Raw genomic sequence first — 26853 nt, 5'->3', positions numbered from 1 at the left:
GGTGCTACCAGATTGCTCTTTTTTTGTTGTTGAAGTGACCACATTATTTAAAAAGTTGTTTGACTAATTAACCATTAGCCAGTGTAGTAATCTCCAAGTTCATAAATGTGTCTGAATTTGCTATGCATTTAGTTATGACTAGAGGCATTATATCTTTAAAGAAAACCAAATATATTTTTATAGGCAAAGGAGAACTTTAGGATCTTTAAAACACATACATAAATATTTCATCTTTATCTTTGTTCTTTAAAACAGTTAAACAAACCATATTGGGGTCATTCTTTTACAAAACAGAAATAAATAAAATCTATTCTGTCATTCTTGATGCCAGAAAGTCTCAAAGATGAATGCTGTTTACCTCAAAGAAAGGGTGATGCTAATGCTTAGAGGTAGGTACCAGAACAAACTCCCCAGGTTGTTGCAACATCTCTGGATGAGTTGGTGATAACCACTGTTCCCAGCTCCCAAGTGCTTTCCCTACTTCAGACCTAACCCTGGTCTCTTCTCTTCATACCTCATACTCCCTAAAATCTAACCATTAAAGAGTTAGAGCTGGGCATAGCAAGGGTCCCCCAAGATGTAACTGGCATCCAGTCTAATGGGTGGGTGCCACTCTTAAATATCTGGAATATGATGCCTTTTTTCACGTGAGTCCCTACTCACCTCAGAAAATGGAGCAAGATGAGAAATATACTGTGAGAAGAGAAGAATCAAATTAAGGCTTTAATTTAAATCTTTGAATGACATGAGTCTCCCAGAGACTTTTTTCTTTGGAGCCAGCATGGAGGATGGATTGCTGACAGCCAGTGGAAGCAAACTCTTTGTGGATTTAGGTAGCAGGAGGCCAAGTCTCCCCTTAGGTGTGAGTGGGACAATATTATCAAGAAAGAGAAAAGCAGCCAGTTGCAGCTGGGAGCTAGCCTGGCATTCACAGCAGAGTCTTGGTGATCTTTTGTTGAACAGAAACAATTCGTAGAATACCAGCATCAGACTCAAACACAGTGGTCAAGAAAAAAAAAAAAAAAGAAAAGAAAACAAGACCACTCTGCGGTCATGTCTGACCACAGTCAAAAACACATTCCCTGGGGCAGCCCGGGTGGCTCAGGGGTTTAGTGCTGCCTTCAGTCCAGGGCGTGATCCTGAAGACCCAGGATCGAATCCCACGTCGGGCTCCCCTCATGGAGCCTGCTTCTCCCTATGCCTGTGTCTCTGCTTCTCTCTCTCTCTCCTCTCTGTGTTTCTCATAAATAAATAAATAGTATTTTTTTTAAAAACACACACATTCCCCGAATCACAAAAAGAATCAAATATCCCACTTTCCTGGTTCATATGAGTGACTACTTCTTTTTCACTAGTTATAGCTTCAGTCTCATTTCCTGTCCTCTAGATGAGATTCAAGATGTGCAAATTACCTCTGGTTTCTGACAGCATCTAATTCAAAGCAAAGCCCCACTTTTTTGAATCCTCCCCCAAATCTACCATAGTCCAGTAATCTATAATGCCTTTTCTAATACCTTCTTACCAAGAGATGTACGTGGGTCTCCACAACGTGTGTTCTTTCTGGCTGTAATTAATCAATAAACCTGACTATAATGATTGTGTTACTCTTTGGTCTTTGAAAGACACTGATATTATCATGGTTCTATAATGCTCCAGAACACTTTCTTAGAGAATTTTTTTTGGGGAAAAGTCAAGTGTAGAGGTTCTTATTCAATTACTATGTGACTAAGAGATTCTTAAGACAATGGCCTCTGGCCACTGAGAATCAGGAAGTACAAAATTTACCGGCCACTGGCTTTTAAGTATGACTTCAGCAGCACAGAGGATTTGGTGGATTTCTGATCCCTCTAGGCTTATGTTCTAGGTAGTTGCAGGAAAATAAAAGATAGAGGTTCTTTCTCTACCTCTTCATCATTACATTATTTTAGCCAATAAATAATGGTAGACATCAGGTATATAAAAAACAAGTTTTGATTTCTTATGAACATAATAAAAAAACATCAAACAACATTTAAAAGGAGTAATTACTTGGTGACATTCTGCTGGGTGCTTGGTTTGCAAACAAATCATATTGGTGCCATTTGTCAATGTGTAGACTTACTAAGAAAACATACAGTAGAAATAACATTTGAAGTTTATCTAAGGAGACTAAATCAGAAGTTTACATGAAAACATTGTAATAAAAATGCAAACAAGCAAACCTGGGGAATTAGGCTGATGCTTTGAAATGATAATTTTATAATGCTCTTAACCAGTCATTAGCGCTGAGCATTTTGGAACTACTTGCATTAAAAATATCCTGCTTACCCTACATATTTGGAAAAAAATAAAGTTGCAGTTGATGGAATTTTAGAATGGGAAGTAACCTAAGCATGCCCTAATATTGCAAATGATAAACTGAGGCATGGAGAAGTCTGATAGATGAGACCCTGGAGTCTAATTTATTGATCTCTCTGCCTTGCCAGTGTGCAGATCTTTCAGTGAAAAGATGTATTTTACTAATTCACATGGACATTTTCTTTAGTTGGTCCACTGTATCAAAATTTCTGATATATTTGGCTTTAACATGAGTAGATTGTCTTTCTCAACCTTAGCACTACACATTGTCCTTTGTGATGCTGGGCAGCAGCAGGGAGCCACAGGTCCCACAGTCCCAGTCAGCCACAGATCAGGAATGTCAACAACAGATCACTTAAAACCATTCTGTACCCATGTAGCCATTCTGTTTTTCACTTTCAGTGCTTCTCAAGAAATTATACAACATATTCAGTGCTTTATTATAAAATAGGCTTCATGTAAGATGATTTTTTCTAACTATAGGCTAATGTAAGTGTTTTCAGCAATTTAAGGTAGGCTGGGCTAAGCTATGATCTTTGGTAATTAAACGTATTAATTAAATGTAAATTAAGTGTATTAAATGTATTTTGGCTTGGGATATTTTCTATTTGATGGGTTTATTGGGATATTATCTCACTATAAGTTCAGGAAGATGTGTACTGACATTTTGGGTTGCATCATTCTTTTGGGAGGGGTGTGCTGTCCTGTGTATTGTAGGATGTTTAGTACTGTCCACCTTCCAGATGCCAGTAGCGCTCTCCTGACACCCTACCCCACTTGTGACAACCAAAATTGTCTTCAGACTTTGCCAGATGTCCCCTGGGTGGGTGTGACATCCCAACAAAGTGTCTACATGGAAGAACTCAGTGCAGTTGTGCTTCCCAGGACTTTGGGGTTCCCCAGAGGTTTGCAGAAGGGAAAATTCTCCCTGGTGGGGTTTGTTCTTATAAAAGAGTCTTCCCTGGCATTATTCTCCCCAACATTTCTTTCTGTTTTGTCTAGACCATCTCTACATCAAAGAACACTTTGCGGTTATGATCCCCAGGACTTTGGGGCCCCCCAAAGGCTTGCAGAAGGGAAAAATATCCCTGGTGGGATTTGTTCTTATAAGAGTCTTCTGTATTCTCATTCTCTCCTCAACATTTCTTTTTGTTTTGGAGGCAAGCATGGCAGGTCTGTTTGTCAGATTTGTCGGTAACACAAAGGTGGCACATGCAAACGTGGCACATACACGGGGTGGAATTAGAATTCAGACCACTTCCTGCAGCAACTAGGTGCAGTCTTCATAAGAGATGCCCTAGGGCAGGCCTGCTGAGCTTTAAATCCTAGTCCTGTCTGCTAAGGGATCTTGGCATTTTATTCAACAGCTCTGCATCTATAAAATGTTGATTATATTAGCACCTACCTCATGGGTTTGTTACAAAGATCAAGTGATTTAATATTTAATATCCCAGGCTGTGTCTGGTACCAAAGAAGTACTCTGTGTTTGCTAAACTAGAAAAAAATCCTCAATTCATTGGCAGAAAACTTATGAAATGTAACAGGGGAAAGTGCTAGGTTTTACTACTGAATTTAAAAATAGAACATGTTCAGGGAGTATTGGGTTAATAGAGAAGGTCATGAGAAAAGGACCTGAGGAATTCCATTCTGCTTGAATCTAATACAGTCTGTCATCTAGGCAAATCGAGCAGATCCGTGTCCCACGTTTTCTACCCATATCAAGCCATTTATGGGGTGCTGTGGTGTCCACCTTAAAGTCAGACACTACTAAACTAAGAAATGCTAAGGGACAACATATGTTGCTACAAGAAACCTGAGCACCATGTCATTTGAAGAAATGCCAAATGTATCAGGGCTCCTAATGTTAAGATTATTCAGGACGAGTGACAGATGTTGTCAATGATTTGAAGGGTTCACGTGTGGTAATCAGAGGAGATGTATTCCTTATGGCTCCTAGGGCCACACCTGGGAGTTCTGCCTCAGAGTTACACAGATACAGTTTTTTGGATTCAACATAAGGATAATTTCCTTCCTTCCTTCATATCTTCGTTCCTTCCCTCCCTTCCTTCCTTCCTTCCTTCCTTCCTTCCTTCCTTCCTTCCTTCCTTCCTTCCTTCCTTCCTTCCTTCCTCCCTCCCTCCCTCCCTCCCTCCCTCCCTCCCTCCCTTCCTTCCTTCCTTCCTTCCTTCCTTCCTTTCTTCCTTTTCTTTCAGATTTTATTTATTTATTTGACAGGGAGAGAGAGCACAAGCAGGGGGAGCAGAAAGAGAGGGAGAAGCAGATTCCCCACTGAGCAGGGAGCATGATGTGGGGCTCAATCCCAGGACTGTGAGATCATGACCTGAGCTGAAATCAAGAATTGAACGCTCAACCACCTGAGCCATGCAAGTACCCAAAGGATGGTTTCTAATAATGAGTTGCATCTCTCATTAGAATGGGTTGTGGGATGGAATGTGTACTCAGACACAAATCATATGGAGGAAAGGGTTGAGATTCTATAGATTCTTATTCTGACTGGGAATTGGACCAGGAAACTTTTAACATATCTGCTAAGATTCAATTGATGTATAAATGCAAAATTAAAAAGTATTTTTATAGGGTCAAAGTGTCAGAATAATGAAATGTTTATAATTACACTACAGCTTTAACTGTGCCCCTCTCAATTCTTAGACTCTTCAATTATTTTTGCTTTTATTATATGATTACTCTATATCTAAAACAATACTTTTAGAATCTTTCTTTTGGATGTAGTAAATTTCGACACTGCTTTCTTCCTGTGATGGTTGATAATATACTTCATCTACTGTTCTCACTACTGCTTGTACATCTTTCCAGTAGAGGTTTTTCACTAATCTTAGCTTCTTGTATTAATTGTCTAGATCATCTAGTGCAGGCAATAAATGACCACAAACTCAGCAACTTAAAAAGCATACATTTATTAAGGCTTGCTACTGACAGGCCTTACCCCAATTTGGATAATAACTTCTCATTCAGCAGTTCTGGGATGGGGCTGGAACACCTTACTTGTAGCAAGTTCCTGGAAGATGCTGTCATTAGAATAGCAAAGCCTTATAGTGAAGAAGAGGGCAGGGAAGAATGTGAGTGGACCTGGGACTTTGTTGGATGTGTTGGTTTCAGGAGAATGCTGATAGAATGCAACTTCATTTCTCTCTGGTTTCATCTGTGCTGCTCTGAGTCTCTTTTTTCTCGTGTCTCATGAGCCTATAGCTCTGTATTGAGCAGACATGAATTCAGCTTTTACAAATGAGTAGAAAACTGTAATCTCTCAACTAAGTGAAAGCATGCTCTCAACCCCAGCTTGGCATTGGGTAGGCTCAGCTCGCTGCACAGGGCCAGTGGGTTTGGGTCTCCTACAGAAATGTTTTCCCACTGTTACCTTTCGCTCATCGTCTTGTCACTCTGGTGTTCTCAGACCTCGTCATGTCTGTAGGCTCTTCCTTCTACTGTCAGAGACTGCCTTTTCTCCCTCCATCTCTCTGCCTCAGCTGACTGGTTGCTTGATACGACCAAAGTCACAACTGTGTACCTGAGACTTCCTTTCTTTGCTTTTGTGAGTAGGTGCCATTGTATTTCTTGGATCTTAATTTTTGTTCTTGCTTCACTGACTTATTTTGTGACAGCTAATCCCTGGTTAAGATAGTTTGCATGGGAGACAAACTATCTGTGTTCCTGCAAGTCTGAAATGTCTTTATTCTGTTTTTACACTTCATTGCTAGTTTGCATAAAATATTGGGTTTTTAATCAGAACTTTGAACACATCATGCCTTGTTTTTATTTTATTTTATTTTATTTTATTTTATTTTATTTTATTTTTATTTTTATTTTTATTTTTATTTATTTATGATAGTCACACAGAGAGAAAGAGAGAGAGGCAGAGACATAGGCAGAGGGAGAAGCAGGCTCCATGCACCGGGAGCCCGATGTGGGATTCGGTCCCGGGTCTCCAGGATCACGCCCTGGGCCAAAGGCAGGCGCTAAACCGCTGCGCCACCCAGGGATCCCCCATGCCTTGTTTTTAATGTGCATATTAGATCATCACTTCTAGAATTTCTCATAGTTGTACCAGGGTGATGATCATTTTATTTCCCCTCTTCAGTGCTTCTTGGGCTCCTTTTATTTGGAGGCACTTGCTTTCCTTCAATTCTGGGAAACTTTTAAAAAGTTACTTCTTTGAAAATCTCCTCCTCTATTTTCTCTGTTATTTGTTAGGAATTTCTTTTGGTCAGTTTCATCTTCTGGATTATTCTTATCATTTTGGCTATCATGTTTTTTAAATTTCCAGTATTCTCTTATTTCTGATTTTTAAAATTTGTTTCTTTCTTATTAAAGAATTTTTATTTTTGTTTTGAAGGAAATGTCTTCCTAAATGTGTCTGAGCATGTTAATTTGATTTTTTTCTCTTTAATCCCCCGCCATTATCTCCGTTTCTGTGTGTTCAGTGTTTTTTATCATAGCCTTTCTCTTTCACAATCCAAGCTTTCCTGAAATGCTTCATGATTCTTGCTCAACCCATTATGCAACAGAAAGGAGGTTGAAGGCTCCATGCCTTGAAGATACTTATTGGCTGGCAGGCTTCAATTTGGGTTGGCAGGTGTTGCAGTGCTAGAATTACGATATTTTCCCTAGATGATAGAATTCTTTGTTTATTCACTTTTGTTGCAGAACTCTCTTTTACCTAGGAATGGATATGTTTGGCTGCATACTTTTCTGCCTGTAGAGAGTGTGTGTGTGTATGTGTATGGTGTGTGTGTGAGAGAGAAAGAGAAGGTGAGTGTGTGCAAGAGTGTGTTTGCATGCGAGCATGTGTATACATGATGAGACATTGTGTGTGTGCATGGGAGAGAGTATGTAGTGTGCACTTAATCTACTGTTCTTCCTGCAGAACTTCACTCAATCCCAGTGTTTCTGCTTTTGTCTCCTTCTGTACTTGGATCTTCAGTTGCACCATAGCATCCCTGTTGGGACTCTGAGTCCTCAGTGCTCTGATTATGGCTCACCTGTCTCTCACATTTTCATGCCATCTACAAATCTTCTAGGCTGCATCTTCTCCCTCAGCTGTGTGACTGTTTGCTCTCCATCTGACTTGATAATGTCTGGAGACATGTTTGGATTGTTGTAATTGGGGGTTAGGAGAAGGTGCTACTGGCATCTCCTGAGTGGAGGCCAGAGATGTTGCTATACATCCTACGATGCACAGGACAGCCCCACAACATAGAAATCCCCAGCCCCAGATGTCAGGAGTATTGTGGTTGAGCTAGAATCTTGTTGAAATCACACATCTGTTAATAAATTCACACCATAAAATTTTTGTTGTCATGGATTTGTTATTTTATTCACTCATATACCATCAATTTAAAAAGTTTTAAGAGAGAAATGATATAAAATATGTGCTAAGTGTGCATTCTTGAACTGGATGCCTGTGAGCTATGTTTTTCATTATTCTTGTTTATATTTCTAAAAAGAGGCACAGAGTTCCCTCAGATTACAAATACTCCAGTAGCTTTGTCTTAAATAAATTTAATGAATCAAGTAGGACTTTATAAATTACTGTTTTCCATCCCTAATTTTCATTCTTGTTCTTCTTACTCACATAGCATAGAGCTAAGACTTTGTGTATATCACCATGGAAAACTATAGTGCTAAACATCTCAGATAGAAAACTCATTTGAAATGTATTGTAGCCATGCCACCCAAAGGGAGAAAATCTGCAAAAATATATGTTATTCCAACAACACTTTAAATAGTTGTTTCCATTTCCATGAAGAAATTTGAAGACTGTCTCATAGCATTTCTAGTTGGAGGCATTTGACCTCTGATGTCCTTTTTTAAATTTAATTGCCGAGCTGTGTTTTTTTTTTTTTTTCATTCTGTGTTATTCCACAGAGATCAACTTACCCTACATTTTTCTCGTGAGCTTCTTTTTCCACTGTACATTCAGGCCTCGAAATCCTATGACTGGCACGCAAAGTGGAGTTCTGAGAGCTTCCTTGTCATAGTTGCTGGAAGGGAAATTCCCTCTGTGATGTCTCCTGTTTGGAGCGTCTGTTTCATGTTTCTCTGGCATTTGGCAAGATAACATAATAAGGTGGCAGGAGGCAGGAAAAATATGCCATAATAAAAATGTCCTAAAAAGACACTTAGTTCTATTTATTGCTTCACAAAACATGGCTGAAGGCAGGAAGAAAAGTTAAAATTAGTGCTGACACAGAAGGTCAGAGAGAGACAGCAAGAGTAGTTTACTTACTGCTATTTGGATTTGGTTTTGTGCTGTGCAAGGCATTAAGGAGAACACAGAGGAAAGGAGTCCAGGCCAGGAGCTTTGTTTCTCTGGAAGGTCAGTTTACTTCATTTCTGCCTCTTCATCGCAGAAGTGAAGCTGAGGCCTCCAGTCAGTTGGTGTTTGTCACCATTGTCAGATAAATTCAGATACATCATCACAGACTCATCACTGGGAAGAGAGAAGCAAAGCAGGAACCCTCTCTAAAAAAAATCATTCCATTACCGACAAGCATAAATTATGATTTTTCCAGCTTTATTGAGATATAATTGACATCTAACATTGTGTAAGTATAAGGTGTACAAACTTAAATTGATTTGATACACTTACATGTTGCAATATGATTACCACTGTAGTGTTAGCAAACTTCTCCATCGTATCAGGTAATTACCATTTCTTTTCGGTGGTGAGAAGAGAAGATTTAAGATCTACTCTCTTAGCAAAGTATAGTTACCTTTAATAACAGTGCCCAACAGCATAAGTTAAATGGAACTATCATATTAAAATGTCCAGAATTCATAGGTATATTTTAACTAATCAGTTTGGGTTGTTTGACCAAAGCTGAGACAGGTTTGTTGGACTTAAGATGAGTGCTTCGGAAGAAACTAGGTCTCTGGGGCGGGGGGGGGGGGGGGGGGGGGGGTGTTTACAGTCACAGGTAGAAAATGGTGTGCAAAAATGCATAGGAGAAAGCATCTTGATTTACTGATTTTTTTAGTTAAGAAAGATGCTACTTCCAGAATATGGAAGCCTATGAGAGTGATGTGAAATCTACTTTGGCTTACACTTTCCAAAGAATGAGTCTGAGATAAAAGGTTATGTAGGATGTTTTATGGAAGAGAGTAGACCCCCCCCCCCCCCACCACCACAGGAGAGACAGGAACAAAGTGAGTCAGGCAGGAAGACAGGGGACACCAATTCAAGAATGATGTATCTCATTGACTGCCACCATTGGGGACTACTTGCTGAGTCTGTCTGTAAAGTCATGGACGCATCATGATTTTTCAGGATCAATGAGCCAGGATGAGAAGGGGGAGCATTTGTTTGATTGTTTTCCACCTCAACAATAAAGCATTTTCCCTCATGGGGCAGCCACTTCTTGCTTCTCTGGGTTGCTTTGTGTGGCAGTGAGCTGATTCTCAAACTGGCTCATATCAGAGCCTCAGCAGAGAAGCCCTTAGAGAGAAGGCATGTGAGGGACACAGCATGGGGCCGAGGGGAGTGAAGAGCAGTTGCATACAGATTATCTTTGCCACTATGAGACTATGTACGGACAGTGGGCTGATCTGGCCCTTCTGAGGGCCCCTCTCCATATGCCGTGTTCTTTGTTTTGTGGGGAATCACACGCATTTTACAATGCATTTTACAATGCATGTTTGGTTTTCTGTGTTAAAAAGTGTGGGCAGCCCCGGTGGCGCAGCGGTTTAGCGCCGCCTGCAGCCTAAGGCGTGATTCTGGAGACCCTGGATCGAGTCCCACGTCGGTCTCTCTGCGTGGAGTCTGCTTCTCCCTCTGCCTGTGTCTCTGCCTCTCTCTGTGTCTCTATGAATAAATAAATAAATAATCTTAAAAAAAAAAAGTGCTAGAGCTGGGCAGCCCAGTTGGCTCAGCGGTTTAGTGCCACCTTCAGCCCAGGGCACGATCCTGGAGACCCAGGATCGAGTCCCATGTCGGGCTCCCTGCATGGAGCCTGCTTTTCCCTCTGCCTGTGTCTCTGTCTCTCTCTCGGTCTCTCTCTCTCTCTCTCTCTCTCTCTGTGTGTGTGTCTCTCATGAATAAATAAATAAAATTTTTTTTAAAAAGTGCTAGAACTTTCCCACTTCATTTTTATATCTCAATTATGAAGGAAATATAAAATTTTGGAAGAATGTATATATTTTTTAAAGATTTTATTCATTCATGAGACACACACACACACTTACACACGCACACACACACACACATAGAGGCAGAGACACAGGCAGAGGGAGAAGCAGGCTCCATGCAGAGAGCCCGATGCAGGACTCAATCCCAGGACTCCAGGATCACGCCCTGAGCCAAAGGCAGGCACTAAACCGCTGAGCCACCCAGGGATCCCCTTGGAAGAATATTTTAAGAGTACAATTCCTTATGCCAAACCCTGAAGGCTAGGGGATTTGGGGAATTTTCCAGATGTTGGAAAAGTAGAATATGGTCAAAAGCCATTGAGTATCCCCTACCACCAGCACAGCCTCAGGAAGCACACCATAGCCAAACACATTTGCAATGAAACTATTAATGAACTAAATGAACTATGAACTAAACTATGAACTATGAACTAAAACTGCAATGAAATGTATGAATATTCACATTAGGGCAGCAAATCAAGAGTCGCAGTAGCCTCCCTCATTTTTTTTTTTTTAAAGCTTTTCTGCTGGGGATCCCTGGGTGGTGCAGCGGTTTGGCGCCTGCCTTTGGCCCAAGGCGCGATCCTGGAATCCCACATCGGGCTCCCGGTGCATGGGGCGTGCTTCTCCCTCTGCCTGTGTCTCTGCCTCTCTCTCTCTCTCTCTCTGTGTGACTATCATAAATAAATAAAAATTAAAAAAAAAAAGGTGAAAAACCTTAAAAAAAATAAAAAAAAATAAAGCTTTTCTGCTGCCCTGTAAGTTTTGGTGCACATGAGCTTCACATGTGCACTGGTTGTCCTCACCCCTGGAGTTCTCTAGGAGCGACGCAGAGGGGTCCACGTATATGCTACATGTGCAGTGGGTCTGTGTCACAGGCTGAGAAACCCACACTTAGGAAACCCACCTATTTTCTCATGAGCAGTAAGCCAATCTGCCAAGACTTTGCTCCAGAGGAAGATACGCTCTTTGTCTTCTGAGGCTGTTCACTGTACCATAGCTTTGAACAAACAGTCCAGAACAAAAGCTGTCAGTGACAGGATGTGTGCAGCCATTTGAGAGAGGCTCATGGAGAATTGTGTCCCATTCCAATTTGCTTATTGGCACATTTTTAGTTTATTTGCAATTTCCCCTGTTCCACAAAGTGTTAAATGAATATTTTTCTGTTCAGGAGTTTCTCTGTGATGTGTATGCTCAGGAATGGAAATTCTGAGTTCTGTGGGTACACACCTTCAACTTTGCTCAATGTTGCCAGCTTATCTTCCAAGGTAGTTGTGGCATTTTGTCTTCCTGCCAATGGTATATGAAAAGTCCATTTATTCACAGTTGCCAAATTTTCAAAGCAACGAAGTTACTCTTCAGTAGGTGAATAGATAAATAAACTGGCTCATCTACACAGTGGAATATTATTCAGTGATACAAAGAAATGAGCTATGAAGCCATAAAAGACATAGAGGAGGCTTAAATGAATATTGCTAAGTGAAAGCCAATCTGAAAAGACTATGTGACTCCAACTACATGACATTCTGGAAAAGGCAAAGGCAAAACTGTAGAGACACTAAAAACATCACTAGTTGTCAGGGGTTGGGCAGGAGGAATGGACGGTAAGTAGAATGTAGAGGGTTGTTAGGTCAGTGAAACTATTCTGCATGATACTATAATGGTGGATGCATGACATTATACATTTGTTAAAACTCATAGAATGTATAACATAAAGACTCTAATGTAAATGATACAATTTAGTTAACAATGACATAATAATATTGGTTTATCAGTTGTAACAAAAGTACCACATTGATGCAGGCTTCTAACTGTGATGGTGATTTAGTATATGGGTACTCTCTGTGCTTTCTGAAATTTTGCTGTTAACCTAAAACTGCTCTTAAAAAGTCCATTAAAAAGTCTTTCCCCTTTTTTTTTCCCAAAATTTTGTATGTCATACTTTTACATTTCTTGCACATTTGCTGGATGTAAAATAGAATTGTATTTTTTAAAAAAGATTTTATTTATTTTTTCATGAGAGACAGAAAGAGAGAGACAGAGACAGAGACACAGGCGGAGGGAGATGCAGGCTCCATGCAGGGAGCCTGATGTGGGACTCAACCCCAGGTCTCCAGGATTACGCCTTGGGCTGAAGGCAGCGCTAAACCGCTGAGCCACCCAGGCTGCCCTAGAATTGTACTCCCCTCCCCTCCCCTCCCCCCTCCTCCCTCCCCTCTCCTCCCCTCCCCCCCTCCCCTCCCCTCCCCCCCCTCCTTCCTTCCTTCCTTCCTTCCTTCCTTCCAGATTTTATTTATTTATTCATGAAAGACATAGAGAGAGGCAGACACACAGGCAGAGGGAGAAGCAGGACCCACACAGGAAGACCAATGCGGGATTCAATCCTGGAACCCAGGGTTACGTCCTGAGCTAAAGGCAGATGGCCAACTGCCGAGCCACCCAGGCGTCTCTTTCCATTTTTATTTTACTCATGGCGATTTGGGGCTGACTTTTCGTATCTTTTGCTTATTTTTTGTCTGCTTATTTTTTTTATTGACTCGTAGGAATTCTTCATATTCTCTTTTTGAGCTTTGCTTTTCACAATTAGGACTTTAATGTCACTGGAATTAATTTTTTAAAAAGATTTTATTTATTCATGAGACAGAGAGGCAGAGGCAGAGACACAGGCAGGGGAGAAGCAGGCTCCATGCAGGGAGCCCAACGCAGGTCTCGATCCTGGGACTCCAGGATCACGTCCTGGGCCGAAGGCAGGCGCCAAACCGCTAAGCCACCCAGGGATCCCTGGAATTAATTTTTGTGCCTGGGGCAAGATAGAGATCTAAATAAATGTATGTATGGGTGTATCTGCCTGTATATATCTTTATCCTTGTACCTATCCCTATCTGTCTATATAGATGAATAGGTACTTAGTAAGCTCCTGGCATAACCGTGTCATTCCTTTAGTTTCTGTTTACTATCCCGGTACCACCTCCTAATTGTTCTCATTACTAGAGATTTACAAGAAGTCTTGGTATGTAGTAGGAAATGTCCTTCATCTTTCCTTTCAAATTGTCTTCCGAAGGCTATACCTAGGTCTTCATTCTTCTGTAAGAATCTTAGTATTCATTTTGTTAAATTTAATTAAACTCTGCTGGGTTTTTGTGCAATCCAGTAATTTTATACATTAATTTGGGGAGAATGACATCTATACCATATTGAATCATGTTCTTATCCCGTCATAGATGGTTTTTAAGGTCTTCTTCTTAAAAACTGTTCTTATACTTTTACATTTGATTTTCTGCATTAACATGATAAAATTGACTTGATGTGCACAGTTCTGTCAAATCTAACTGATATATATTGATTCATGTGGCCACCTCCCAAATCAGAATATAGAACAGTTCCATCATCCCCAGAACTCCTTCATGTTGCTCCTTTGCATTCACGAGCTCCTGCCCCTAGCCCCTGCAGCCGTGGATCTGTGTTCCAACACTGTAGTTTTCTCTTGGAGGATGATAGAAATGAGGTCATACCAATATATAGCTTTCTGGGACTGCCTGCCTTCACTCATGAGGAATCCACACTGTTGTGTGCGGTAGTAGCTCATTTTACTTTATTGCCACGCAGTGTTACACTGTAAAGATGCACCATCTTTGGTTTATTCATTCGCCACATGGGCATTTCTGTTCTTCCAGGGTTTGGTGATTATGAATAGAGCTGCTATATGCATGCACATACATAAGTTTCCATCTTTCAGCGGCTAAATGCCTAGGGGTGAGATTACTAGATCTTCTTTTATGTCCACATCACTTTTTTCTATAGACCTTCTACCTCCTTTATATATGACTAGATGACTTACACTGTTCACTGCTATTATTAATTCACTGTTCAATGTATTATTTTTCTAGTTGATTTTTGGCGGCATATAGGGACCCTTTCCATGTTTGTGTTTTGATCTTGTGTCCAAAAGTCTTGCCAGACTTGCTTGTCAGTTTATGATTTGAATATATATATATATGTATGTATATATGCATATATATAATGCCCGCATTAGAAGGCTTTCTAAGACTTGCAGAACAGTGTTGAATAGGAACATGAGAGGGCCTATCCTTCTCTTCCTTCTTGAGTTAGGCAGAGTGGGTCAGTGTCTACAATGTCTACATGTTTACCTTTCCTTCTTTTTTTTCCCGCTGAGATCCAAGTCCTCTGGCTAGGGAGAGGATGGTCATGCTCCCATGCTCTGCTCCCTGTTCTCATTTGAAGCTTGTAGCCCTAAGGATTACCAGGTTTCAGGACAGGGTCTCTGATAAGCCCCACGAGATTTCTGTCATTGACACTGCTTTTCATGGCCTGGGAACAAAAGGCTAGGTATGAGTCCTCCATCATAGTGACATGAGGACACAAGTGGCTTTGGTGTCTGATGTCTGATTTCTTATCTGGTTGCATATGTTCATCTAAAAATCAGCCTGGGACGCTTCCACTGGCTTGTGAGCTCTTCCGTGTTTTCTGGTAATTCTAGAGAATATACACCATCCTGTTTCTTCACTGTCTTCAGTGCAGACTTGAACCTAAGCCTGTATTACTGGAAACTGAAGCCCTTCCAATTCCTCAGTTTAATTTTTATTTAGATGAACATATATAAATTTATGTATGTGTGCATATGTGTGCAGTTGTAAAATTCTACATAGGGTTTCTCTCACTGCTTTTTTTTTTTTTTAAGTGTCTTGTTACTGCAGTATTGTTTCTCTTTATTTTGTATGAAAGTGTGTTTTACTGTCTGTTTTATTTTATTTTTTTACTTTTTTTTTTTTTTACTGTCTGTTTTAGATGGTGTGAAGTATCATCTGTCCTCAGGCGCTAATTCCAGTTTGTGGCATACCTTTCTTTCCTGTGGTGCCTTTCATCTTAGCTCATCAAAAGACTTGTAAAAAATATTTACGCAGTCCTGTGTCCCCTCTCTAGACTGTGAAAGTGTCCTTTAGAGCAATATTATATTTCCTTCTGCTGGTCCTCCTTGAGTTTTCATGGTGATTTCTTGGTTTCAGGTTCCAAACCAAGAAATGAATAAAGCCAGAGCCTACATATTCAGCACACAGGTGTAGCCCAGCTTTTCTGTGGGTTGTGACAACTGTTTTCTCCTGCTTGACATGGGCTGGGGAGATGACCAATCTGCTTATCATTGAGCCAGTGAATATTTTGCTTTACCTAAGAGGATCGTACTATCTTTGTCATCTTACATAGGCTCAAGGCCACACCTCCTGTTTTCTCATGAGCCTTAGAATCCCAGTGCACAGAATAAGAAATGCTTCCCTGATCATTTTGTTACTGTCTTCCATTTATGACTCAAGCTCTGATTGCTTCTTCAAGTCTGACACCTGGACATATCTCCCCACCCAGTTCCCACTCCTTCCCAAGCTGGAGGAGGTATGTATTTTCACCCTGCCATGTCTTTGCAGAAAGGGTGATTCCCTCTATGCCAGCTTAGACTACTATATAATGCTTACATTTCCCTTTTGCTGTTTCAGGTGGTGCTCTGCTGTTTTAGGGATCCAGGCAATGGCTTATCATAGATAAGCATAACAGTGAAATAGTAATGTGGCTTTCTCCTTAATAGCTCTTACCCCTGTCTTTCAGATCCTTTGGGAAGAGAACTAGGATATAAATAAATACATAGAGTAAATAAAAGTTAGAGTTTAGGGACACGATGCTGATTTGGTGCCAGGTAGATGTTTTAGCTAATGAACATAATTTCTCCTTAACTTTAAAGAGAGCTTGTTCTTAGGAAGTCTCATGACAGAGGAAATTGGACAACTTTGTTTCTTAAATCTGTTTGTTTACAGATACTGTTATCCCCAAAGCTTAAGGCTCTTTTGGTTAATGGGCCCACACGCCTCATGGGTTTTCTAAGCCCTGCTGAGGATTTAGATCTTAGCATGATTGCCATCAGTTTAATTTTTGAAAATGAAAGTACATTCAAGTATCTATGAAGGATATTTTATTTTTATTTCAGATGTCTCTCTCTTTTCCTTTTAAATGACATTTCTGCCCCTGGGCTGGCTCTTTAAAGTAATGAGTATCAGGTCTTCATCACAGAGCCATTTGGCAAGATTATAGTTTATCTATCCATTATTTATCTATCTATCATCTGTATATCATCTATCCACCTTTCCATCCATCTAGCAGTCTCCATTCTAGAGCTTTATCTAATATAATTAGCAGATGAATGTTTTTAGTTTTTGGTCAGAAATAATACCCTTTATAGAAATTATTTCTAGAAGTTCATCGATGTCAGTGCTTTGAATGCTTGGTATCTAAGCGAATCTATATGTTGATGTTAACATTTACCTTTATGATTTTATTTATATTTCCTTATGCAGATGCACTCTTGAAGTGCAGATGGTATACCTGCAGCTTGTCTGAATTGAACCCACACTGATTTATATTGTGTCTTTTCATTGGTTCAAAGATTAGAGGATGGGAGTTAGAGTTGGGAATTTGCTTGACCTACCCTCCACTTTAGAAAACAGTTTCCCTGGTCAGGCTGAGAGGAGCAGCTAGCTTGCTTCCAGTTTTGGGCTTTGAGCCCCACGTCCCAGGGGAGCTCTGTGCCTTCAGTGAGGAAACCCTCAGCCTTGTTACAGGTAGGTAGTAAAGCTTCAGAATGCCTACCATCATTATGACGTTATTGTTGGTCATTGTCACCTCCTCTTCTTCCTCCTATGCTCTCTTTTTACAGTGAATTCTAGCACCCTGCCTAGCATGTAACAGGAATGAACAAATGAAGGCTGTTTGAAATCTGTCCCTCTTGCATTAGAGAGCATACCAAGAGAACAAATTTCTCAGTGGGCCTCTCTTCCATCACTTGGTTTACACACTGTTCCTTTCTGGAATGCCTGGGTGGATTGTACCTGGTGGCATGTCCCATGGGCTAACAATAAGACAACTTTAATTATTCACCTAAACCTTCTTATCCCTAAGGCAGATGGAGATGGGACAGGTTTCTTGGAGAAGCAGAGTCTCCTAGGGTGCTCCTCTGAGGACCGGAGGAGGATTGGGGTAGAGATCTGTGCTATTCCCATTGGGAACTCTGCAGTAAGACTGTGCTTCCCGAAGTCTCTGGTCAAGGAATGGGTTGCTGTTGGGTTTGATTTTTGCTTTCCAGTTCATCCTAGGACCTTCCTTGGAAGACTGATAATACTTGAACTGGTCTGTGCACTGCTCAATGATATGAAACACATAATTTGTTGGTGTTCTGACAATGTTACTTTCTCTAAAATATTCTAAACATTTATTGCCATTTTCTTTCTTTCTTTCTTTCTTTCTTTCTTTCTTTCTTTCTTTCTTTCTATCTATCTATCTATCTATCTATCTATCTATCTATCATTTATTTTAAAGAGAGGGTGGGGGTGGAGAAGGGCTGAGGGAGAGGAAGAAAGAGAAAATCATAGGCAGGCTCCACTCCCTTGCACAGGCTGACGTGGAGCTCAATCTCATGACCATGAGGTTGTGAACTGAGCTGAATCAAGAGTCAGATGCTTATCCTACTGAGCTACCAGGGGCCCCATATTGCCACTTTCCATGTATGCCTCATCATGGCCTGAGAACATTTTGGGCAGGTTTCAGGTCAGACTTTTTGAGAAGCAGTGACCCGATCAATGTACATAATCATCCTGTCCTGGCTATTCTTACACCTATTTGACTATTGTGAAGACTTAAAATGTTTATTCATCCCCCTGTTAGTACAGTGAACCCTTTATTGACAATTTATTATAATAATATCATTGAGGTTGTACAGGCCTGGAGACAGAGTGAAGAGTTCTGAAAAAAAAATCCCTGCTTTAGTGCCTTTTTAGGGCCAAGCCCCATAGGAGAGGGTTTATGAAGTATTTTTATTAAATGGGGGCACTTGTGCTAAGCATGATGGGGTACAAGATGCTGCTGTGCTTTCTGCTGTGAAAAAAAAAAATTATATGAAGCCTAAGGTGAGAGTAACCAGGGCATCATTGTTCAGCAAAAAGGTATGTATGGTCCACTCTGTGCTAAGCATGATGGGGACACGATGCTGCTGTGCTCTCTGTTGTGAGGGAATTTAACTTCTCATGGGGTTACACTCAGCTTTCTCACTCTCCACCCTTGAGGGCAGGGGTTAGTTATGCAAATACTGAGGGCTGTGATGATGTAGAGGTTGGATGGTTTCTGCCAGATTAACTAAGAGAATGGAATGCTTGATCTGCTATCCCAGAGATAATAAGGAAGATGTCAGGTCAAGATGCCAGATGGGCTGGGGGAGGTAAGGAGAGATTCTGGACTACAAGGAAGAATGACAGTGAAAGGAATGAGATAGCAAGTGCATGGTAGATTTTAGAAATGGATGCCATACCTTTGTGGCTAAAATTTGGGTAAAGGGTAGTATGGAGCATGATGTCGGAAAATGAGAAGGGCTGATACTTTGGGTTCAGATGTGGGTGAACCTTGAAAACTCTGGGCTCTGTTCTGTAATCCACAATAGCCAGAGGTGGTTCTTCAGTAGATGCAATGAGAACACCATAGAACAAGAACTCCGATGCTCAGGCTAATGCATCTTCAAGAGGATAGTGAGGGCTGGCAGGAAGGCAGAGGAGATGATAAGGATATGGAGCATTGAGGGAGAACTTGCAAGGCTCCCATGGGAGAGGACAGGTCTTCATAACTTTTCTGGTGGTCTCCAATTTGAATGATAGCTTCACAAGAATGCAGCTGGAGGACCAGACATTTGGGGAGAGAGAGATTTTATTTTATTTTTTTAGGATTTTTTTATTTTCTTATTTGAGAGAGTGAGAGAGAAATGCATGTGCATGTGAGAGGAGGGGCAGAGGCAGAGGGGGAGGAAGAGAGAACCTCGAGCAGACTCCATGCTGAGCACAGAGCCTCATTTGGGGCTTGATCTCATGACCCTGAGATCATGACCTGAGCTGAAATCAAGAGTCAGTTGCTTAACTGACTGAGCCACTCAGGAGACGAGAAAGACACATTTTAAATCGAAGAGACGGTACCAATGGGCAGTTGGGAGTGGGTCTGGCTCAGTAGAACAGTGTTGTGAAAGGTAGCCCTGCAGGCTCCAATTTTAAACTTATCATTTTAAAATTGATAAAATGATACCACTTTAAATGATACCACTTTAAATGATAAATTGATAAAATGATATCATTTTAAAATGGTATCATTTTAAACCTGTATCATTCATAAGAGTTGTTTTGCAGAAAGCGAGGAGGGCTATGCTGTTCAGCTGGAGGCTGGAGACCATAGCAGCCTAAGTCCTCAATATAGGGCAGCCCGGGTGGCTCAGCGGTTTAGCGCCGCCTTCAGCCCAGGGCCTGATCCTGGAGACCAGGAATCGAGTCCCACATCAGGTTCCCTGTGTGGGGCCTGCTTCTCCCTCTGCCTGTGTCTCTGCCCCCGCCCCCATCTTTCATGAATAAATAAATAAAATCTTTAAAAAATGTTTTTAAAAAATCCTCATTATATCAAAATCACAGGACTTTTTACAGAGCACAACCAAACACCCTCTTCCTTTTTTTCTTTTTGAAAGGTTTTATTTATTTATTTGACAGAGAACACAAGTTGGCAGAGTGGCAGAGGGAGGAGAGGGAGAGGGAGAAGCCAAAGCTGCCTGCTGAGCAGGGAGCCCTACGAGGGGCTCGATCCCAGGATCCTGAGATCATGACCTGAGTTGGATGCTCAACCACCTAAACCACCCCGGGGCCCCTGAAGACCCTCTTCTAACAATGATCAGGGAGGAGGAGGCTGCTGACACCTCAGGAGGAAAGGGGAGACCATGAGGCATTTGAGCAAGAGGAAGCAAACACTCCTATGTGTCTGTGAGAGCTTCCCCTCCCTTGCTGGTTCCCTAAGTCTGCTCACAGCTCTGCTTATACTCGCCTCATTTATTAAATTCTCTGAAGTTACCCCTTCAAATGTACCTCTCTCCTGCTGGGACCCTGACCAAAATCCTAGCCTTCTCAGACCTCAGTCTAGTTTGCTCTGCACGACATCACAGTGCCTTTAAATGGCATCACCTGCTTTTAAAGATGAGTAGAGGAGAAATAGTTATCATGGTTGAGAAGGACTTTTGAGGAAGGTAGGAGGTATGGTCTTGTAGCACTGGATGAAAGAGAGCTAGAAGATCTGGCTTTGAAAACTTAGATTAAGAAGTGATCTTATTACAATAGAAATTGAAAAATACTGAGCCCCAGCCCTTACGTGGCCTTTCCCATGCCAGGCACCACTGTAAGTAGTTTACATATTTTCATTCCTTAAATCTGCATGAGATAGGTGATAGCACGATGCCCATATTACAGAGGGAACTGAAGAACAACAGAGAGGTTGTGTGGTTTGCCCAAGATCACACAGCTAGTAAGTGGTAAAGCAGGATTTTTAATATGCCTTTTATTATGGTGTGCCATTGCTCAATTTAAACAATATTAAACCTCTCAAAAGAAAATGTCTTATATTAATTGAATAAAAATTTTTTTTAATTACAAAAGAAATAATAGGGGAATGGTAGGGCAAAATGAAAGTTTAAGGATGAGAACAGAAAAGGAGGAATTTGTATGAAAAATGAGTTTATCATCTCTGGTTAGTTCCTGAGTGTTATGCAACATCTCTACAAGTAGAACAGGACCTTGAACTCTTAAAAAATAAAAGCTTACAGAGTTTAACCAGGGCACAGGTTTTTTATTGACCTACTGGGACTTTACTTGGGAGGAGTAGCCACATTCCTTTTACTCTGCTTCTCAGAATCTGGGTTCCATGGAGACCTAGTTTTCCTGAGTACCATTTTACTGGGAGTAGGTGATGTCTGCACACTAAAACCTGAAAATATAAATCAGCAGAACTAGAGGTTTAACACATTATATATTCCCATTCTATTCATACTTCGGGGCATTCTTATGGAATGGCATTTGGAGCAGCTGTGAGTGTAACTTAAGATTTGTAGGTGCTGAGGTTTGGGTAAATGGAGAGGCAGGAAGGCTGTGGAGGTGACAAGGCTGGACTTGGGAATTTCAGCAGGAGTTAAAAAATTTCTAGAATGCTGCAGTTATTGATAGTGAATTTGGTTGCAACGCCTGGGTGGTTTAGCATCCAACTCTTAATTTCAGGTCATGATCTTAGTGTCCTGTGATTGAAACCTGCTGTGGGCTCCAAATTCAGCGGGGGCATCTGCTTAAGAGTCTCTCCCTCTCCCTCTGCCTCTCCCCCTGCTTGCACACTTGTGCACGTGCATGTTTTCTCTCTCTCAAATAAGCGAATAAATCTTAAAAAAACAAAAAACAATGAGTTTGGTTAAGTTACCTTTGTGGGGAGAGGTTGAATATATGGAAACCTTGAATTCTTTTTCTTCAGTTTTTCAATGTGAACTAACATATACATTAAAGGAAATGACAGGCACAAAGTCTCCCAGTGATTTTCTACAATAGTAAGTAGTGTAGTGCAGCTTCTCAGAGCCCAGAATTGTATCTTCATTGAAGAGTGAGTTCTTCACCATGACACCCTTGTTTAGGGTCACTGAGAATAAGACATACAAGCTGATGAGTCAGGAGATGTTGTGTTCTCAACGTTAAGGAGATCTTCTGAAAGAAAAGTCAGTATATGTGTGCATCTGTGTAAAAAGAACCAACTTGGTTTTGTCATTTTCTGTTTTATAGGCAAACATTAGCTAATCACAAAAAATATTTCTATTATGCATACAATATCTATAACATCATTTGTTGTTTAAGAAAGCTGGGTGATGGTGGCTCGGTGGTTGAGTGCTTGAGCCTTTGGCTCAGGTCATGATCCCAGGGTCCTGGAGAGGAGACCCTGTGGGAACCCGAATGAGGGTTCCCACAGAGAGCCTGCTTTTCCCTCTGCCTGTGTCTCTGCCTCTTTTTCTGTGTCGCTCATGAATAAATAAATGAAATCTTAAAAAAAAAATCTGTATGTTATCTGGATTTAAATGGAAGGCATTGTAGAGAAAATGTTGTCTAAGTCTAAGATCCCTTAAAAACATCAGCTACAAAAAATAAATATAGCTGTCTTTCAAATTATGCTTTCTTAAATTTGATTAACTGCTTTCTAAAAATATATTCTACATTAGAATCACATCAGACAAGCTCTTTAGGATGTCTGTGAGCTTACAAAGTATAAATCAGATTGTAGACCACTTGAACATTTGGGTATATGGGAGCAGAGTGTAAACCGTTTCCCCTGAACAATGGATAGTGAAGTCCAAAACCAGTTAATAGCAACCTTGGCCAGTCTTCAAATATGTCGCCCAGAAAAGATTTCTTGATGTTTCCCCATTATTAACTTCTTAGTGTATTCCATCACTATTTATTTTCTATTCTGTCAGCTTTTATTTATCTATAAGAACATTTTCACATAATTTTATTTTACCCAAGGACGATAAAGAAGAACCTTGGGTGAAATGAAGTTCATGTGAGTTAAAATCCTCAAACCTAGAACCAATTTTCCTTTGCTACAAAATGTCTGGTAATAAGTTCAAGACTTAAAAACTGGAATAACTTTCCTGGGCCAAAAAAGATAGTAAATCTAGTACAGATTAGTTTAAAGGTACCAGGCACAGCACACTTTGAAGATATAAAAGATTGATGATGATGAAGTAGTTACAGTGGCTGAACCTAAATGTTATTCAGGGAACTAAAAATATACACATCAATGGTGAATAACTAAAACTAAATACAGTATTACAACATAGGAGACAATTGGAAATATAAATTTTTATGAGTTGAATAAGGCAAATTTAAATATGTGAGAAATGCTTTGCAATGTAATTAATGTCTGAGAAGACAAAAATGAGAATTCCTCAGCTCTATTAGAAAAGGATACTGAGAAGGGAAAATAAAAATTGAGACATAGTGGGGCACCTGGATGGCTCAGTGGTTGAGCATCTGCCTTTGGCTCAGGTCATGATTACAGGGTCCTGTGATTGAGTCCTGCATCAGGATCCCTGCAAAGAGCCTGCTTCTCCCTCTGCCTTTGTCTCTGCTTCTCTCTGTGTTACTCATGAATAAATAAATAAGATCTTAAAAAAAAAATCGGGGATGTAGCAAAGGATGAATAAAATAAATGTAAGTCTGTGAAAATTTATACTGAAATTTGAATATTAGAGTAGACGAACATCTTTTCTTCCTGCAAAGTGATTTTAAGGAAATCTTACTGGTAGGTCAACTATACGTAAATGATAGCTTAAGATGCTGATGCTCAAAGAGTCTACTTTTGCCCAAGAAATTTCCAGTCAGGAAAAATCACTTTGGGGCAGAAATAGGATGTGGCCAGAAGGTGGGTTTTGTAGTTTTTAGAAAATACAGGGCTTAAAGGAGAGATCAACATCATAGGCATGCTTGAAAGGGGCAGGACATTGTAGGCTAAGAATGGTGAGAGACAAGGGCTGGGGACAGGAATTGTGTGAACAACCCAACATGAAGCATTACATCGGAAAGGTTTTGTAAGGTTCTTTTCTGAGAGCTGAAAAGGAATCTGGCAAAGAATAGAAATGAAAATGGAGTAGAACACTCTTGAAGTATATCAGTTATATAGTGCTGTGTAACAAAATGCCCCAAATTGAATGGTTTTATCTCAAGTTTGCGTGTATCAGGAGTCTGGAGGTGGCTGAGCTGGCTTCTTTGCTTCAGCCTCTCCTGTAGGCTACAACCATGATACTGGCCAGAGCTTAACTTATTTCCAGACTTGACTGGAGAAGGGTCTGCTGTAAGCTCACTCATGTGGTTTTGGAGAGGATTCATTTATTCTTAGGCTTCTAGGATTCAGGGCCTTGGTGCCTTGCTGGTTGTTGTCCAGAGGTGGCCACCAGTTCCTTGCTATTTGGGCTTTTCCTTGGGGCGGCTCATAGCCCGACAGCTTGTGTCATCAGAGTGAGCAAGTGAGAAGATCCAGAGAGAGTGCAAGCAAGATAGAAGTCACGGTTTGTTTTTTGGTAATAGCTTCATTGAGATATAATTTATATACCATTACTTTCACCCATTTGTACAATTTGTACAATTCAATATGTTTTAGTATATTTGCAGATTTGTGCACCTATCACCACAATCAGTTTTAGAACATTTTCCTCATCCTCCAGAACATTTGTCATCTCTCAACCCTCAAACCTTCTAGCTCTAAGGCAACCACATAATCTACTTTCAGTCCCTATGGATTACAGTTTTTATAACCTGTTCTCAGGAGTGATGTTCCATTACTTTTGCCATATTCAGTTACTTAAAAATGAGTCATTAGGTCTCACCATAAGGCATGAGAGGATTCCATGGGCTTCTGTGGCTCACAGAATGTCACTTTTCTGACATTTCCCTTGTGGGTGTGCTGTTGTTGGTTAGCGTAACTCTGAACCTGCCAGGCCCCCCAGATCTGAACTCAGTGGTCCAGAAGTCTGGTATCCAGGGCAGATGACATTTTGACTTTGAGTTTTTTAAGTATAAACATTACATGTTAATTAGGACAGCTGGAGGCTTTGGTGATTTAGTTTTTCCCTGAGATTTTCCAGAATCTAGTTGTATGAGATTCTCTGCAAAACTATCATCCGCTCTTAGATATTCCAAATACACACTGACATCTTGAAGGCTCATTGTAAAGGAAATTGCTGAACTGTATTTGACTGTGTCTCTTTGACATATAGTGTGTCTCTTCCACTGGGACACTTTTCTCCACCATTTACCTTCTATTAATATTGTGGGACACAGGTAATACACAGAACATTCTTTGAGGGATCAATAATCTATTGTAATTCTCTGTGCTCCCCCTGTTCTTCCTGTTGGTGATTATTAATACTTTGCACTGAGTCAACTAGAACTGTCACAAGGAGGATGGTAAGCCAGTCATATTGCACTTCTCCAGGTGAGGTTTTGAACCTGTGTGGAGGAGTTTGCTTTGATCTCTGTTAAATATTACTGGATTAAAGATCAAACATATGCAAGACAGCATACAATGTTGATTGAGTCAACTCAGTTGGATCAACTATTGCCCATTGGTTAAGCCTATAGGGATGATATTAAATCTCCAGTCTGTGATTTATACCATGGACCAGTGCTCCCAAAGTAGGCAATCCACAAACACTTCAAAGTAATAGTATTAATATTGAGCAGGCCAGTGCTGAGTCCTTTGTCTAACTGCAAAAAGTCATTCTACCAGTTAGCATCCTTCTCACTTTGGTTGACCCACTTCTGGGGATTGCAGTAAAATAAATAAAGTATATTATTTCAGGTGATAAAATTTTTCGTTTTCCCTGCTGGAAGCACATCTGTGAACTAGCTTATAGTCAGTGGGAGACCATATTTTCAACATTTTCTCCAACTTAGCTCTGTCAAAGGAATGGGTAAGACTGAAGGGAATGGATTTGTTCAGTCAGTACTAACTCTTGGGAATCAACACAACACAACATTTCCTAGGACCTTACAAAATCTATTTCAGATATGAGAGAATTGATACTTAACTCATGAGTCTTTGGTTTTGAGTCTGCTTGATTTCCTTTTTTAGAGTTGGTCAACTCTAAACTTTTAGAGATTACCCTTTATTACAGGATCAAAAAGAGTGATTCCTTTTGGTTTCTTTGGTACAGTCTTTCAGTAGATCTAATGGACCTAGAATAGTCCCCTGAGTCTAGAATGTTGAACTAAGTTTATTAAAAAACAACAACAACAACATTCTATTTATTCATGAGAGACACTGCGAGAGAGAGAGAGAGAGAGAGAGAGAGAGAGAGGCAGAGACATAGGCAGAGGGAGAAGCAGGATTCCTGCAGGGAGCCTGATGTGGGACTTGATCCCAGAACCCCAGGATCATGACCTGAGCCAAAGGCAGATACTCTACTGACCCACCCAGGTGCCCCTAGAATGTTGAACTAAGTTTAAACGAGACTGTTTCTTTTAGTATCCTTCATTTTGGTGCCATCTTACCTATGTTATATCTTCCTTTCTAGGTGTGGTAGTATAATCTCCTGCCCTTGAGTGTGGGAGGGACCTGGGAATATGATGAATTCCATTCCTGCAGTTAAGTTTCCTTATAGCAAAGATGATGGGATGTTACCCTGTGATTATGCTATATAAGATCCATTGGAACAGACTGGAGACAGCTGCTTCTGCAGCCATGAAGAAATGAACTACTGTTTTGTGCGAGGGTCACACAGGTTGTGACTGAGGGCAGACTCCAGGGGCCGACAGCCAGTGACAAAACTGGGACCTAAGTCCTATAACTGCAAGGAACCGAATTCTATCAAAAATGACATGACGTTGGGAGAGGCCTCCTAGCTCCAGGCTCACAATCCACTGACTCTTTGTTGAACATCTTTGTGCAAGTCTGAGCCCTAGATGCAGTGAAGCTGTG

At 40.7% G+C, this 26853-nt stretch overlaps 1 protein-coding gene across 20 annotated transcripts in view; it reads left to right on the top strand.

Moving 5' to 3' along the window:
* Positions 1-26853, top strand: part of LOC112652600 (uncharacterized) — a 430970-nt gene that overhangs the window by 151833 nt on the left and 252284 nt on the right. Inside the window, exon 10 of one of the 20 annotated variants that reach the window (XR_007409454.1) lies at positions 4573-4839. The exons of the other annotated variants lie outside the window; for them this stretch is intronic. The gene's annotated coding sequence lies outside the window, so the exon portion shown is untranslated. Of the gene's footprint in view, positions 1-4572; positions 4840-26853 lie in introns of those variants that run through there. 20 annotated transcript variants of the gene reach the window in all.

Source organism: Canis lupus, chromosome X (assembly GCF_003254725.2).
Source record: "Canis lupus dingo isolate Sandy chromosome X, ASM325472v2, whole genome shotgun sequence".
Classification (NCBI taxonomy): Eukaryota; Metazoa; Chordata; class Mammalia; order Carnivora; family Canidae; genus Canis; species Canis lupus.
The sequence above is the reverse complement of the archived record's forward strand: the minus strand, read 5'-3'. Positions and strand labels throughout refer to the sequence as shown.